This window comes from Notamacropus eugenii, chromosome 5, assembly GCF_028372415.1.
Source record: "Notamacropus eugenii isolate mMacEug1 chromosome 5, mMacEug1.pri_v2, whole genome shotgun sequence".
NCBI lineage: Eukaryota > Metazoa > Chordata > Mammalia > Diprotodontia > Macropodidae > Notamacropus > Notamacropus eugenii.
Window position 1 is genome coordinate 227123170 of NC_092876.1, and position 17964 is coordinate 227141133.

Genomic DNA, 17964 nt, shown 5'->3' on the forward strand with positions numbered 1-17964 from the left:
GACTCCAAGTCCAGTACTCCAAACTTTACAGCAAGTATGCCAAATTCAGATAGATATGTATTCTCACTATCTATTGACTTAGAAAACCACAAATTAAAATTACCTATTTTGTACTGTAGTTTTATTTATTTTGTCAAAAATTTCCCAATTATATTTTCATCTGTTTCCACATGGGAGTTAGGCAGGCTACGTCATTTGCAGTCCTGTCTGGCACTTTTTTTCTACTCCACCAAGCAAATAGCCCCATTAAAAATCTGATTCTGTCCCTCAACTCTTTGGAAAAGTTAATATCTATTTTCCAAGGGATTCTGAATGTAGTTTGAAGTAATACTATTTTTTATGGGACAGACTTTGCATGTTTATAGAATAAATAGCTTCAACTATAGGAAAGGTAAGATAACCAAGAGGAATTTTTAAAAAACCCTCTCCCCGGATAGCTTTATTGACTACCTACAAGATGGTACTTACTTATCCTGTACCCCGATTGATACATACTCTACTACTAACATGGAGCAATAAGGATATTTATAATATTAATGAAAAAGCTTCCAAATCCATAATCATTACCGACGACAATTAAAGACATCATTACCTAAAAGGGTCATTAATTCAGCCTTGTCCCTGCTAATAGTTACCTCAAAGGAATTTTGATAATGCTGCAGCATCCATCAAAGCAAATAATTCAGACACAAAGCCTTAGAAGCAACCATTTATTGTTAAAAATACTCCCTTTCTGAAAAAAATACTACTCTTTTACTATTACAGATAATTAAAAATCAATAGAGGGATAGCAAAGTAGATAACTAGCTAGAAATAACTACCTGGCCAGGGGCGGGGGAGGGGAGGAGGGAGTCAAAGAACCCAGCACATTTCTTAAGCACTTCTCAATCTTAAAGAAACAATAAATAATTTAGTAGAGTACAATCAGTGGCAGAGAAGGATCTTACATTATCATACGCAGTCTTTCCCTTTTCAACAATATTTAGCTTTCTATGCAGCATTAGCAGTTTACCATTCCCTTCAAGGTACTCTGAAATTCTGAAGTACACATCCCCAAAGAATACAACAATTAAGAAAAATCTTAAAAGGGACTTGACATAAAAAAAGATAGTTTATGTGTTCATAGGGATGGGGAGCGAGAGAGCATTGCCTCTTTACATCTATTAGTATTTTTGTTTTTTTTCTTTCTCATGTTTTTTTCCTTCTGTTCTGATTCTTCTTTCTCAATATAACTAATGCAGAAATATGTTTAACATAATTATAAATGTATAACCTATATCAGGTGAGAGAGGGACAAAAACCTGGAACTCAAACATTTACAAAAATGAATGTTGAAAATTACTTTCACATGTAACTGAAAAAATAAATACAATTAAGCAAATTCAGCATTTTGCCAGAATGTCTTCACAACTACATTGTTATCATAAATACCACCAGGCTATAAGCTTCTTGAGGGAAGAGATTTTATATCCCCCAGTGTGATTTAAAAAAAAAAAAAAAGATGCCACCTTATCGTTCTGCACTTGCCCAATCCTTTTATTTCATTATAGTCCAACTCTCCACTTTACCATGCAAATTATCTTTTGAATTAGGATCGTTCTTGACCTATTGATTTATGTGGGAGACATAGCAGACCAAGAAGACATGAAAAGGGGGAGGTTGCAGAGTCATAAAGCTTGAAAGGGTCTTAAAAACTCAACTAGTGCTTCTAGTCATGGTAATGGAAAAGAAGAGAGAAAGTAAGACATTTTCAGTCACCCAGTTTTGTGGGTCCCAATTGGAACAAGGGGCTTTACTGTTCGTTCCCCAGAGACTGAGCAAATAAAATGTTTACATTTTTCTTTCTTGATGGGATAGCACTTTTGATATCTGAATGTAATCTGAATATTGTTTTTGTTCATTGTAGAGCTTTCATCCATATATCCTATATTCTTCTCTTATTCTTGTCTCATTCCCAAAGTGCTTTATTCTTCACCTCTCAGATAACTCACAGAGTGCTGGTGAGGAGCAGAGGATAGATAACTAGATGAGACCTTAGAGATGATCAAATATAACTGCTTTATTCCACAAATGAGGACTCTGAAACCAAGAGAAATGAAGTGAACTGCTTGAGTTTACATGGGAAGTCAGAGATGGAATTTGAATCCAAGTTTGTGGATTCAAAATCTGTTGTTCTTTCTTCCTCACCATTATGCCTCTCAAATGAAGTAACATGTCAGTTTTGTAAGGGTAAAATACTACTGAAAGATACGGCTATTTTTGCCACCCTGCCCTTTACCCAAGTCCAGCACAAGAGGACCATAATTCTAGAATGTTACTTACATTTTAAGGAATAATTCCAAATCTATGAAGAAGATTCATTCATACCAAAGTCCTTCCCTCAAATTTTTAATAACTGTACATCCGAGGAAACAAAAGGCTAGGTGACTGCATATAAGATGGAGCACCATTTCAATCTCTACTCTAAAGCATTATGACAGCCACAATGCATCTAGACCAGCAGTATTCACATAAATCCCTGGTGACATTCATGCACCCTTTTTACTGTTTCAGGATTGAATGAAATTATTAAATCAAGCTTCCTCAATACAGAATTCTTTATGAAAAGGAAATGTGACTGGGCAGTTACTAGATAAGAGGACATTCCTCATATTTAGCTATTTAACATTAAATTTCTAGTAGAAAATTAAAACATTTGGATTTTTTTTTACTTGACTAATTTGTACAGTATGATGCATATAAGCAAAAACATGCAACAAAAAGGAAAGTTCTCTGTGTATGCTTGATGGCATGTTTTGGAAATTGTAACAGTTTTTTTTTTTAATAAACAAGATGATTTTTACAAATCTACCATTAGTAGAGTATGGGCATAGGTGTTCCTAATGTGTGTCATAAAACCCTTTGATAATCAGATGAAGTTTGTTGAGCTCTTCTCAGAATGATGTTTTAAAAGTATAAATTAAAATATATAGTATTACAAAGGAAACCAATTATACTGACATATAGTTATTAAATATTTTTTTAAAAAATTAATGTAGTACTTGGCATTCATGGATCTCAAATTAAGAACCTTGGACTTAGGAGAGGGTTTTTTCCTTCAGTAATCATGTTATAGAGTCATTGAATCACCCATATTTTGATCAATGTCAAAAAAAGAGATAACTGGCCTTTGTGACCTTGGAAAAGAGTCAACTAATTGAAACATATGGAGATTAAATGCATGAGCTTGGCCTCATTAACCCCACATTCTAACCACAGCTGACTACTAACACAATTTCACAATTTTGTCATCATCAAGCATCCAGAATGAGAATAAAATATTTTTATAGATTTTTAGTGAGCACTCAAGGAACAATTAAAGTCCTTGTCCAAGACAAAATCTATCTCCAATTCCCTTGCCACACTTTCTACGATTAAGCTAAACAAAAGTGTCTTGAATTTTGCTTTCATCCCACCCACTCTTTTCTATACACTAGCCTGCAGACTCTGAACAACACTTAATTCCCAACCTGCGCATTCACCCATTAAATTTTGGGTTTTGTTTTGTGTGTACGGAATAATTTTTCATGCGCACGTATGGGTATATATGTATATAAATGTGTGTATATGCATATACATATATATATATGTACATATATGTATACACCCCCCCTCATTTGTGTCTAATGGTGACTATCTCTAGAGTGGAAAGGAGGAAAGAAAATAAATTTACATGATAACTTTGTTGTATATTTAAAAGGAATAGCAACTTATACATAGGAGATTTGCAGTTTAATAAGCAATTTTCTTTTTTATTGTACTATGCTACAGAAATGCTTGTTTTAGTCCATAAATTAAAAATAAAATAAATTTTAAAACTTTTTGTTTCTTTCTTCAAGGCTCAACCAGGTGTTACAGTACACCCTCTTTTTGATATCTTTCGCTTTGGTAGAATGTAAACTCCTCTCTGTATTCCCATTTCATAGAAGTGTTTGGCACATAGTTGATGCTTTAAAAAGTTCTGCTGAATTGAACTGAAAAGAGAATCATAAATAATCAGAAGGGTAAGAATCAGTAGACTTGGGTCCTAATATTAGCTAAGTCATTGAACTTCCAAAAACCCTCAGGAAAATAATTTTACTGCCCCAGTTTTCTCAATTTTAAAATGATCTGATTCGATTTTGATCACAACCAAGAGAATTAGCTATCTCTACTGAGTTTTAAATTAATGGAGAGATTATCAAAATCAAGATATATTATTAATAACATATTAAAATGAAAAAAAATTAAACGATAAAAAGGAAGAAAAAACCTTTATCTGATTTCCTCCCCCTCCTAATGAAAACATTCCCTATGGAGTGTTTGCAGTCATGCACACACTGACTTACTGAATAGTTCATTATCTATCTGCCCCTTCCTCCCTACTATATTGAGATTTTCAGGGCATGATGTACCTCATTTTCACCTTTAAAAATAAATAATACTGAAATTTGTTGACTCTTTAAGGAATTATAAACTACTTTCTTCATTGCAATTCTATAATTCAAACAGTGCTAGTCATATGATTCCCATTATACACCTGAGGAAACCAAGGATTAATGAATTTACATCAATTGCCCCTGAATCACATAGCTAAAAAGTGTCAAAGGCAAAACATGATCCCAAGTCTCCTGATTTCTGAGTCCTGGACTTTTTCTACTATTCCATGTTGCTTCTCTCTATTGTATACCATGATTTACATTCAATAGGTGCTTAATAAATATTTACTGAAATAAATTTCTATCATGTTAATGAATATGTCATCCCAGAACCAAAAACTGTCATCAGCTGTTTGTTTCTTGAATCAAGAACTTCCTTAAAATTATCTTAGATTTGTCAGGACAGACAAAAATGGTTCTTCATTCCACTGCTCCCAATACAGTGTTTGTACCATTCATCTGACACGTTACATAGCGTCAGACTTTCTATTCTGACTAGACTACATACTTCTGGAAGTCAATCACCAGTGCCCTAGAATTCCTTTTAATTTTCCACATTATTTAGCACCACACCTTGCAAAGAATTTTAATGGTGCATATTTAATGAAAATGATTAGAATATACTGAAGAATATTTCTTTTAAAATGCTCTGTTCTTATAAATTGCCAGCCCTGGAATGTCAGGGAGACGCATTAACACTGCAGACTTGAAGAGTCTCCACAAGTAGGGGCCTATTTTGTCTATGTCACATATTATATCATAACACACATAGACAACCAAATACACACACACACACACACACACACACACACACACACACACACACACACACACACACACACACCTCTGAATCCAATGTCATATAACCAGGAGGAAGGCAATACATATTCATCAAGTATGATAAGGACTACTAAACTCACCCAAGTTTCTACTGTTATATGAATTTCAGTTGGCATCAGGAAACATGAAACGTGCAACCATGGGACAACTTTTTAATAAATAAATTATTCCCTCACAGAGACACTAAATGGTCACAATGGATAAAGGGAAGGGAAAGGCAAAGGAGAAAGGGAAGGAGAAAGGAAAGAGAAAGAAGAAAACAAAAACACTAAAACCAGAGAAAGGTCATAGAACCACCTCTCCCCACCCCCACCTTCAACCTAAGAAGTGGAATGCCTGAGACAGATTTTTCTGGGCATATGGCCAAACTTGAACTAATCAACCTCACTAAGTATCAGTGGCCCATCTGCATGTGATGCTCTATGTGTAGGTAACTTGTTATTGTACCCATTATGTGAATTAAGATCAGACAGAGGCTACAGGACACTAAGCTTCTCCACAAAGTCACTATAGCTCAGTGTTACTTAAGGAGATCACTCCTAGACAAGGAGTGATAAATATCTGTATCATGCCAATGCTCTAAACCTGTCCTTACATACAGGAATGAGATTTCCCTAAGTGAGTGTATCCAAATGCACATCACACATAAAATTTGGTCTACCACTGTTCTCTTCTTATGGGTAAATGGTACTGCAGTTTCAGCATTATGGGCAACTCATTGCATCAGGATCAAATATCAGTCTACAACTAATCGATGGAAATGTTTTAAAAATTCTGCTTACCAGGATTTCTAGGAAAATGAATCACAGCTTAAGAGACTTGGAAATCATGAAGTAGAGGTGATGATATGAGTGTTTCTAGTTATAATTCTATAATACTTTTTTTCTTTGTATATAATCCAATAGCTTTAAAATAGTTTTTGTAGTAACAGCATCCAAAAATAGAAATATAAATCAGTTTGGAAATACAGGAAATGTCTTTGGGAAGAACATTACTTGTTCATAAGAGAACAGATGCATGTTTAAGGTACTATAATCAAAACAACAATTTAAGAGAGGCAATGTAATTCAGTGGAAGATCACAGACTTTCTAGTCAGAGGAGCTGGGTTCCAATTCTGCCTCTGTCATTTAATACCTGTGTAACTTAGTTTACTTAATCTTGATTTTTTTATCTGTAAAAAAGTAAAGGATTGGAGTAGCTGGCCACTGAGGTCCTTTCCAGGGCCAACTCTATGATCCTCTAGGAACTGGGACAAATGAGGAAACATATGTAAAGTGCTAAGCAAATCTTAAGCACTGTATAAATGCTAACTATTATAAGTAACTAAAATTCTTTTTCAGCTTTCCTTAAAACAAAGTACTCAGTTTATCTCTACTCTGTTGAAGAAGGTTAAAAAACTCCAACTTTCCTGTTAAAAATGCATGCAAAAGAGATAGAATTTATTTATTTTAAAGAGATCTTTTAAAATCATATGAATAGTAACCATGATGCACATTTGATATTTCAGTATTTCAGCCTTAGTCCTTTATTATTTTTCACTAATGCCAAAATCTCTTTCCATCTAAATAAGGCCTCTGGGAGGAATATCCATGAAAAGTAGAGGGAAAAATGTTTTCAACTGGAAATTTATCCATCGTCCAAATAATTAACATCATTTCCTTGATGAAGGAATAATTGATTTATAGAAGGCTAACTAGCCTTTTGGAAATCAATTGTTTTTATGTCGATGCTAAAAAACCTTTTCAGTGTCCCTTCTGCATCTCCCAAGGGAATACCAACTGTATAAATGTGGCATTTTCTAACTTTCCAGATAAAAAAGGTAAAAGAAATAAACAGATAAATAAACATTCTTCTTAAAATGAGTACTGAAAAATGCATCTAAAACCATCCCATATTAATCAACTCTTTCCCTGGCTTTTTTCTCAATTCTATTTTCTCCACCACTTGAAAGCCTTGCACTAAACAGAGGCACTCCTACTGAGCAACAGGCAAGGACTGGTCTCGAAATAGAAAGAGTCGCTCCTGCTCCTCTTCCTCTATTTCTAGCACCTCCACAGAGCCGACCCCCTCCCCATTACCGGCACCCCACCTCCGTTCCCCCCACCTAACTTCTTCACCGTAATGACATAGTGAAAAGACCAACAGGTGAAATAAAACGGGGAAGGAAGTGACAGGAGGTACATGAGGGAGAGCCGGTACCAGCTGGCCATCACCCCACCCAGGACCAGACGAGCAGGAAAAAAGGCACTTACTCGCTTGCATGCCTGTGTGTTGTTGTGCCCACCACCTCCACCTGAACGAGTCTGAGCCGCGGAGAGGTCGAGTGTCCTCAGCTCCTTCCTCCTCTGTCCCTCTTGCCTCACGGCTTCCCTCTTCCTCTCTTTTCCCGAGCTCCTGTTGCTCAGCAGGCTCCTGAAGCGGAGGACAGCTCTTGCCGGCTGCTGACACCCCTGCCCAGGGGAGTACCTGTACAGCGCTGGCTGCTCCGAATTGGAAACGCAAACAGCCGCTGCTGGACCAGGGAGAGCAGCCCCAGAGGCTGAGCCACGCCTTCTCAGGCGCGCCCCGCCCTCTGGAAGGCAGCCACTGGCTTTTCTCTTCTCCTCCTCCATCTCCTCCTCTACCTCCTTCTCCTCCTCCGCCCTTCCGAGTCTCCTCCGCCACAACAGAGATGCCCACTACACACACCCTTCCACTCCGGAGCCCCCTCCCTCTCCTGGCTGGCTCTCTGGGCGGTGGCCGCGAAAATGCTGCAGCAGCATCTACTCTGCCCTGCGGAACAAGGAAAGGGATGGATGCAGGGAACTGGACCTCCCCTTCTTCAGGCACCCGCACCCTCCTTTCCCCCTCCCCTCACCCCCAGTAATTTGCCACTCTAGAGGGCTGATGGGTCTTTCCTTCCCAGCAGTATTGGTTCTTATTCCCAGAACTATTGAGCTTCTTGGTGCAGATTCATGCCTAGGCAGAATGGATATTCAGAGGCTAGTGAGGGGAAAAGATCTTGGAAGAAGCTTATGGAGAAAGACTTGAAGGGGTCTTTGTGAAAAGATTTCTTGGTGCTAGAAGTGAATGTAGTGTCTGGGATCCAGAAGCATCTTTCTTCCATTAGGTGTTTGACAAGGTGGTTAAGGCACTGGACTCTTGGGGAAACCTGTTGTCAGGACCAGTGGCATTGTGAGGTTAGAACGAAGGTGTTGGAGGGGCCATTCATCTTCTAGCTCACTTTTAAATGGTCTTGCTGGAAAATGGTGGACAATTGTTTTTTTTTTTTTTCCCCTTAGATTTAAAATTATAGAAGGAAGCAATCATGACAACAAAGGAGCAAAATTAGGACGAAGGCTTTGACCTAGTCCTAGGAGGGTCTCAGAAGTCCCTCTAGTCCAAGTCCCTCATTTTATAGATGCAGAAACTGAGACCCAGAGGAGTGATGTGATTTGCAGGAGGTATCATAAGGTAGTAAACTGTCAGAGTAGGCAATTAACCCCAGGTCCAACTCTCCTTTTACTGAACAATGCCACTGTGACTTTTCATGGGCTGTAAATTTTCCTTTGAGAATAAGTACATTGTACAGAAGTGGACTGGGGAAAACAAAGACAAAACAACAACAACAACAAACCTTTGTTAAATTTATGTCCATGCATTTTTTCTCATGTTTGTTTCCCTATTTTGTTTTCCTTAATTTTTTTTTAATAAGAAGAACCTCAAAAAACAGGCTTCTCTGGCTCTTTGAGAACCTTCGCCTATTGTCTTTGCTGCTCCTGAGGGGATTGTAAAGTAAAGCCAGGGTTGCTCAGATTTCTTGGCTAGAAAGAACATGTTTGAAAGGGAGGGTGGCAAAGAGACATTCACTCCAATAAGCTACCTTCATTAAATTGAGTATTGGTTTCCATCAATATTTCAAACATCCCATTTTGCAGCCCCAGTATTCTGAAGACTGGGGTAGTAGGAAAGATGATGACCCTTAAGATGAATCCAACAAGACATCTGATTTCTTCTCCTAGGATTTTACATTATAGAGGGTAGTAGGCATAAAGAAAGCAGAAAAACAGGATTAGACAGTCTTTTCTAAAATAACCAGAAGAAATTTTGTATATAATAGATTAGAATACCTGCTGAAGGGGAAAAATGATTCATGAGATGGAGATTAAGGGGAGACCAATTTTCGAATTTTCAGCTCCTACACCACAGCAAATCATTTCATTTTACAAATTTGTGTGATCTATAGGAAAAGATCCCTGTTATCTACATACTGACTTGGTTTTAAAATGAAATGTTATCAATAATTTATTTTATTTGTATTTTGTTAAATATTTCCCAATTATATTTTAATCTGGCTATAGATAAACTCAGAAGTGTTGTACTGCAGACAACCAGCAGGCAGCATGTTTGAATAACCCCATGCCATGATTGGACAGCTGTAACTGTGAGGAAATTATTCCTTATGATAAACTGAAATCTACCTCCCCATAACTTCTGCACATTAATTCTATCCTAATATTTTTCCTAATGTAACAAGTGTAATGACTCTTCCAAATGATGGCCCTTCAAATACTTCATGGTTATTACATTCTCATTATACTTTCACTTTTTCAGGCTAACCATGTCTAGTTTTTGATATGGCATGGTATCCAAGATCCAATATTATTCATCCTTTTGTTTCTCAATGCTCTAAAAATTTCCTTTAAAAATTTCCTACATTATGTCAGATGCTATCTACCCAAAACATAATACCGTGAAACTATTGACTCTCTTGTCCAGTACTCTATACTTTTTTTATTAATAGAGAATAAAATAACATTAGGTCTTTTAGCTACTGTATTTGGTTGCAGACTGCTACCTATATTCAATTTGTAGTCCACTAGAACTTTGGGTCTTTTTCACATAAATTGCCTACTAACTTTGAATCCTCCATCCGAAACTAATGAAATTGATTTTGTAAAACCCAACTTACATTCATTCCTACTCAATTTTCATCAATAAATTTGAATCATTGGATGGAGAAACGTATTGACTTCCCCTTTCTTTATTCCATCACATTGCTTAATGTGATGGCCATCCACAACTTGCATGCCATTTATTCCTTCTTCCAAGTAATTGATAAAAAATACCAATCAAAAGGAAGATAAAAATGACTTTCCTTCAAATGGAGGCCCTCAAGTTTTACTATTCTTTTTTCTGGTGATAAAACCTATGTTCATCTCTTCTATATTTCCTCTCTGACTTCATCTTACTAATGTGTCATTCTTTTGTGAGAGGGTAGAAAGCTAAGAAGACAGGGAGAAGAGGAGTCTAGGCCTGTGATTTCATTAATTGAATGTACTACTGGTGCAGAGATTCCCTCTACCAGTATAGACAGAAAACTGATCTGTAATTTATCATTCTATAAAGTTGCCTGGGGTGTTGTGAGGATAAGTCATGCCTTTATAAAGCTTAGCAAAGATCACACTTCAAAGGCCCCTGACATTTGTACTCTTTAACTGTAAGATATGATATCTTCCTTAGAGACAAGAGGATTTCCTCCACTTGAGAGGAAATATTATAATAACTTATATTATAGTTATTAAAGAGAGGGAAACCTGGATTTCCCAAAAGCCAAATTCTAATAGAAGCTCCTAAAATGATTACATTATGTTCTTAGTGTTTTGTAGTTTAAATAGAAAGCTATAGGAACAAAGACAATTTTGTTCAATGACCTTCTAATTATTAATATCAAGTAAGGCATGAAAGAGAAACACTCATGCTCCACAAAATAATATCTTTCATTGTCAATGAAAAAACTTAGTTGTAGCATTCCCTGTAGATGATGAAGTTCACAAGACACTCCTATTTGCAGAAGTCACTGTTATTAACTAAACACTGCAGAGACTCCTAAATATCATCCAACCTCACTCAGGAGTTCAGCTTGAGTTCAGCCACAATAAAACAACGTGAATGAACAGTACCTTTTGTCTAGGCTATGATATAAAACTTGATGGACAACCCATAGACTTGGTCCATAAGCAAAACTACAATACAATTGTAATAATTAAATACTACCATAGAATAATGAAGAACAATTGACAAATTTAAGGAACATGGAGGAAATAAAGTAGTAGTTGGGGGTGTGGTTGAGTGAAGAGGGTTTTTCATCAAATAAATAAAACTTCAGTTTGTATGAAGTTCACAGTATTTTTTTTTTACCACATGAGTTCAAAAGTGAGTCTTAAAACTTAATGGAGAATGGTCTCTTAGCATTACAAGCTCTACAGAAGAGCATCACCTTTCATCCCATCAGTGTCTTTTGTATATTCTGTGAGATGGATGGATGCTAATTTGGGAGCCAATCAATCAACAAACACTGCCAGATAATAGACTAAGTTCTAAAGAAAAAAATAGAAAGAGAAAACAATCACTGATCTGAAGGATATGTATAAGAAATATACAGAATACATACAAGGTAAGCTTAGTGGGGAAGATAGTAGTAGCCTGGGGGACCAGAAAAGGTCTCCTTCAAGAGGTAGCATATGAGCTCAGTTTCTCAGGGATTCTAAGAGGTCAATGTGAAGATATGGAACATTCCAGGGAAGGAATACAGCCAATACAAATATTCAGAGATGACAGATGAATTTCACAGATGAGGAATAGAGGTGAACCACACAGAACTTAGATAGAAGTAATAGGTAAGATTAGAAGGATAGGAAGCGTGTGAAAGATGTTAAATGTCAAACAAAAGAACTGAGATTTGAAACTGGAAGTAAAAATGGAGGCAATGGAATTTATTAATCAGGGGAATGACACGGTTAAACCTGTGCTTTAGGAATAATTATCTGGTAGCTATGAAAAGGATGGACAGCAAAGGGGAAAAATGAGGCATAGGAGTCAATTAGAAGAGCAATTACAATAATCCAGTTAATCTACAAATTAATTCTGAAGCTTTCCTTGAGCTTCAATCAACATTACTAGCACAGATCAATCTGATAAATTTTCACTTTTATGTATATTCTCATTCACATCTTTAATTTAATTCTGAGTGGCTCTATCCTCAAGTTGTAGTTTGTATTTGTAAGTTAAAATGTGATTAATTAAAATTAAAAGTTTCAAAAATTTCATTATATCTGTTGAGATAACTGAAGACATACTAGATTATTGCAAAATCAGATATTACACTCAGTGATTTAATGTAAAGTTGAAATCATTTTTGTGAAATTCCAAGAGATTTCATTTGAATTTGAATGTATTAGTCAATAATAAAAAACAATAGATCTTCCCTGTGATGAGAGATTTTAATAATAGAACAAATGAAGGCATCATAAAACCTTGTTAATAGTTGAAAATCATAAAAGGAATTTACTGTGAAACTCAGTAAGATTTCATTAAACACCTAATATATGTCAGGCACTGTGCTAAGTGTGGGGATATGGAGAGAGGCACTACTCTCAAGGAGCTTACAATCTAATGGGAGAGACAACATGCCAACATGCTATATAACAGAGAGAAGGCACTAGAATCAGGAAGGTTGGGAAAGGTGTCCTAGAAAGGGGGGGCTTTTAGTTGAGACTTGAAGGAGATTAGGAAGCAGAGATGAAGGGAAAAAACCTTCCAGGCATGTGGAAAAGTCAGAGTGCCCAGAACTGACAATAGGTCCCAGGCCAAGTCCTGCTTGGTCATCATTTGCATCCTGATTGACTCAGAATGAATATAGAGCAATTGTTTCTATTTTGGCCAGAATCTCTAAGGTCTTTTCTTCCCAGATCTATTTTTTTCCTTTTTTTGACTAGGTAATGAGGCCATTTTCTGCCTCATTTCTTATTAAGCCTTAATCACTGAATGGGTGTTGCCTCAGTCAAACTAAAACCTATTAAAGACCTTGCTTTGAAAAGGCCAAGGTCCCCTACTGCATGCTGGGCCATTTCCAGTTTTGATCTGTATCTTGTCACTAGACCCAGATGGCTTCAGAGGAAAAAGTGAGGCTGGTGGCTTTGCACAGCCCTCCCTCACTTAAATCCAATTCATTTGAATGTCAATGACATCACCTCCCTGAAGCCATGGTCTTCTTTGAGAAGAAAAAACAAACCACTACCACAATGAGGTACTTAAAGGTTGTTCTGGATTCTAGTGGTCTAGTCCCTGGTTTTCTACTGCAAGCAGTTATTCTCAGCCCATGGCTAGGCAGATAGAATGGTGACTCCCTATCACCTCCAAAAATCTGCATTTCAGTGAAATGCTGTATTCCCTCTGAGCCAGGAAATTAAGGCAAAGTACACAGATTATATGTCCTTGATTTATTTTAATTCAGAAACACATTAAGGAAACATGTCCAACACAGCCTGTCCCTAGTTATGATGACATGCAACTGTCTGCCCCTGATTCTCCTCAACTCCTTCACCTCATGATATGCTTTTAAACTCTCTTCCAGGTCCATATAGTGCTATGACAACTCAAAGTCGAAAAGGGGCTCTGGTACCAAGGGTCTGGGTCAGCCGTGTGGATGGGCCTTAACAATTGCCAAAGAGAGATCCTTGACCAGATGTCTGATTGAGAAGAGGGGAGTGGGGGGTTGGGAGGATGGGGAGAGGCAGGACTCTTAAGTATGGCTGCTGCTGGAGTCTTAACTGAGGAGGTCCCCTAGAGATCCTTGACTCCAAATCCAGTGAGTTCACTTTCTATTGGAGATTATTACCTTCCTAGGGAGAATGTTAGAATGAAGACATTCCATTAAATAGAATGATTACTTTTGAATATAAATGATTATTTTCAAATATATGCCTTTCCATTCAATTCAACAAATATTTATTATGTCCTTATTTCACAGAGACCAGTGTGCCAGGTACAGAACTAATATAATGCTAGAAAAAGAAAGATATTAGACGGCCTTGAATTACAGGCAAAGTAATTAAAATTTTTCTCAGTAACCACAGGAGGCATTTGAGCAGAGACATGTTAAATTCAGATCTTATGGAATGCAAACTCAGGTGATCAAGAACTGTTCCATATTTGTTTATTTCTTGCACCTAAGATGATGTCTGGAACATAGTAGGCACTTAATAAAAGCTTGTTGATTAATTGACTGAACTATGCATTAGGAAGGTTGGTTTGGCCCCAGTGTGAAAGATTTAGAGTACAGGAGATTACTTTAATAGTCTTGCAAGGAAGTAACAAGAGCCTGCTCTGCAACAGAGGAAAATACTTTGATGTGAGAAAGAACGATGTTCCACATAGCTACCCAATGCAATTTATAAAATACTGGTTTTACAGGAATGGTCTTATTGCCCCTTTAGTTTAGAAGTGCCTACATGGTTGAGACTTGCAAATCAATAGCATCCCTACATTCCTTCCTGATGTGAACTTTGTCAAACTATGTATGGAATTGTAATCAATTTTGATCTTTCTAATAAAGAAATTGAAAAGAGGATTAGATAGACAGAGGAAAAGAGAGAAAAGTCAATCACTCGTCTAATGCTGTCACCCCTCCTCCTTCCCTTAACTCCCAAGAAGCTCCCATGGCTCTTTTTTTACCTCTAGGATTAAACATAAACTTTTCTGTTTCACATGTAAAGTCCTTCCCATCTGGTTTCAGCTGATCTGTATAGGTTCTTTTGCACATTACTGTTTCATATACTCCATGTTCCATCCAAATTGGCCTACTTGTTATATCCTAATTGCCACATCCCATCCCCCATCTCTACATCTTTGCCCAGTCTAAACATTCCAAGCCCTCTTGCTTGGAATGCACCCCTAGTTTCCTTCAAGGTTTAGTTGAAATTCTGCTCCTATGAAGCCTATCAAGATTTGACCACTAGGATTTAGTTTGCATACATGTATTTACCTATCTGGGTACACAAGAATGTTGTTCTTCTCCCCTCCACTGTCTGCCCCCTCTGCCCCTCACAGAATGTAAATTCCTTAAGAGCAGAGACTATCTTGTTTTCTTTATATATCCAGTGCCTGCCAATGCCTGGCACATAGTAGGTACTTAATAAATATTGATTGATTTGTATGTTACAAGTAAAAATCAAAGAATGAAAAAGTACTGAATTAATTCAGTTTTGCTTGCTCATGGAGACAAATATGATAGGTACCAAATGATTTAGGTTAAAACAATACAGAAAGACAAAAAGAACTATTGCTGTTATACTATAATAAGAGAAGCAGCAACAGAACTGAAAACCTAGTGAAATATATAATAAAAAAAATCAGACCAAGAAGATCTGACAATAGTGAGAAAGGCAATCAATTATTCATGGCCAAGTAGAGGAAGGGAGATTTCCCAAATTCATGCAGAGATCAATGAAATTCCTCAAAGTTAAATTGTTTCCTTTCTATAAGTCTAATATTTCATAGCATTCTCTATTATCCAAGCTGATACACATACACACATACACACACTCACAAATCTGTGTGTATGTATGTGTGTGTGTTAGAAAGGATTTAAATGTAGCACTATTCACATAGGGTATCTTCTGCGTTATATGCTCTCAATAGGTATTATCTGATTGGTTAACTTTATTAATTACTCAGTCTTTCACTCCTTTGAGTCATCCACTGCTTTTCCTCATATTCAAGTTGCCTTCAAATCCCATGGAGTCTACCTTCTTAATATAATTATAGTGTATATACTTATAAATATATTATAGAGCATATGTAATATATAGTAATGCATTTATATTATGTATAATTATATATAACAATAAATTAATGTAATAATAACATTTTTCCTCCCAAAAACTTCTTTCTCTGTTGCTGTTGAGGGTACCGCCATCCTCCTGGTCATACAGGCTTATAGCTTTGGTGTCATACTTAACTCCTGCTCATTTACCCTACATATCCACTTAGTTGCCAAATCTTGTCATCTCTGCCTTCGCAAAATCTTATGTATACATCCCTTTCTATCTAATCACACATCCACAACCCTAATTCATGCCCTTGTGATCCTTCTAACTTTCCTCATCTTCCTATCTCAAGCTTCTTCTATACTAAGCCATCAAGATAATTTTTTCTATGGTGTGAGTCTGACCATATCAACCTCCTTCTCAGTTAGTAGTTGCCTATTACCTTATTATTTCCAAAATCAAATATAAACTCATTTTTTGGGGGGAAACCATTTAAAGCTTTACATATCTTAGCCCCTTCCTATACTTCTCTAGGTTTGGCCAACTTTCCTCCCCTTTATAAATTTTATAATCTGGCTATATTGGTCTACTTGGAGTTCTTCAAGCATGACACTCCATTTCCATGTTTTTACATTGTCTGTCCCTCATTTTTTGAATGGACGCAATAGTGATTTTAAATTATAGGAGGTAGCACTTATGGAGATACAGGGGCTGCACAGAGTTGGACTATCCTAGTACTTCAGCTTTTTGGTTTCCCTTGATTAAGGATTAAGCTCAAGACTTACCTTTTCTAGGAGGCCTTTCCTGATCCCCTTAGCTCCTCGTATCTTTCCTTTCAGATGTCCTTCCATCAGATTTCCTTCATATATTTACATGTACCTAGTTATCTACCTGATATCTTCCCCATTTGAATACATGTTCTTTTAGGATGCAGGCATAGTGGTTTTTCTAACTTTCTGTCGCCAGTGTCTACCATTGTGCCTGGCAAATAATAATCGATTAATAAGTTATTCTTGTTGGTGGTAGTGGTCACCATTCCCTTTGTCACTTTTCTAGTATAAGCCCCCATGACTATCATCCTGAACAGTTATTGGAAGAGCTTTGTAACAAGCCTTTCAATTTATTTTCCCTCCAACCTCCAATCCATTCTGGAACCATCTTTCTTATGCACCAATCAAATGATATGAGTTATTTTTTTAGAATTCCTTAAAGACTGCTTCTACAGTGGAGGACTCTGTGGTTAGAATCGGGAACACCTGAGTTTTAATTCAGCCTCAGACACTTACTACCTATGTGTAGCATTAATGCAGTATCCACTGTTAGGCTTCTGCAAGCCAGCTCCCTTAAACGAATCACAAAGAGGATCCCTTAAACAAAATGCCCTTCTCTTCCTCACAGTCAGGTGCTGGCTTGCTTGAGTCCTTCAGTTCTGACTAATTTTCTCTCAGTTGTGCTCTAGCTCTACCTCTTCCTATTCCACTCATCCTGTTCCTCCTTTTCAGCAAACTCCTCCCTTCACAGACTCATGTGACTTAGGCTTCTATGTGACCTGGGCAAGTCACACGGGTCTATTAATGAATGGGAAAGATCTTCCCATTTAAATTGCCTTTATAGTATATGACTCTAAAAAAGTCATTTAAAAAAAAAAATCTCTTCCTGCCTCAGTTTCCTTAATTGTAAAATGGGAATAATAACAGCATCTACTTCCCACAGTTGTTATGAGACTCAAATGAGATAATATTTGTAAAGTACCTAATGCCTGGAAAACAGTATGTACTTAATGGATGCTTTTTTCTCTTTTCCCCTATTTAGCCCACTCGATAAAGTTCAAACTCAGCATGATATTTTACAACTCTTTACAATTTGGTACCCAATTCAACAGCAATTCAATATTACAAACCTTTATTAAGTGTCTATTATGTCTATTAAGTGTCTATTAGGAAAGCATTAGGGACAAAAAGACAAAAAAAATGGTTTCCCTATGCTTTGAAGGCCTTGACATTTAATTGTGGGTTACATGTTTGCAACTAAATGTATATAAGATCATTCAAGGCTAGAAGAAACATTAGCAACTTGG

At 36.8% G+C, this 17964-nt stretch overlaps 1 protein-coding gene across 1 annotated transcript in view; it reads right to left on the reverse strand.

Annotated features, from left to right (window-relative positions):
• The window catches only part of SCN9A (sodium voltage-gated channel alpha subunit 9), a 190472-nt gene extending 182640 nt beyond the window's left edge, over nucleotides 1-7832 (reverse strand). Inside the window, exon 1 of the mRNA XM_072612196.1 lies at nucleotides 7551-7832. The gene's annotated coding sequence lies outside the window, so the exon portion shown is untranslated. The remainder of the gene's footprint in view (nucleotides 1-7550) is intronic.
• Between the last annotated feature and the right edge of the window lie 10132 nt (nucleotides 7833-17964).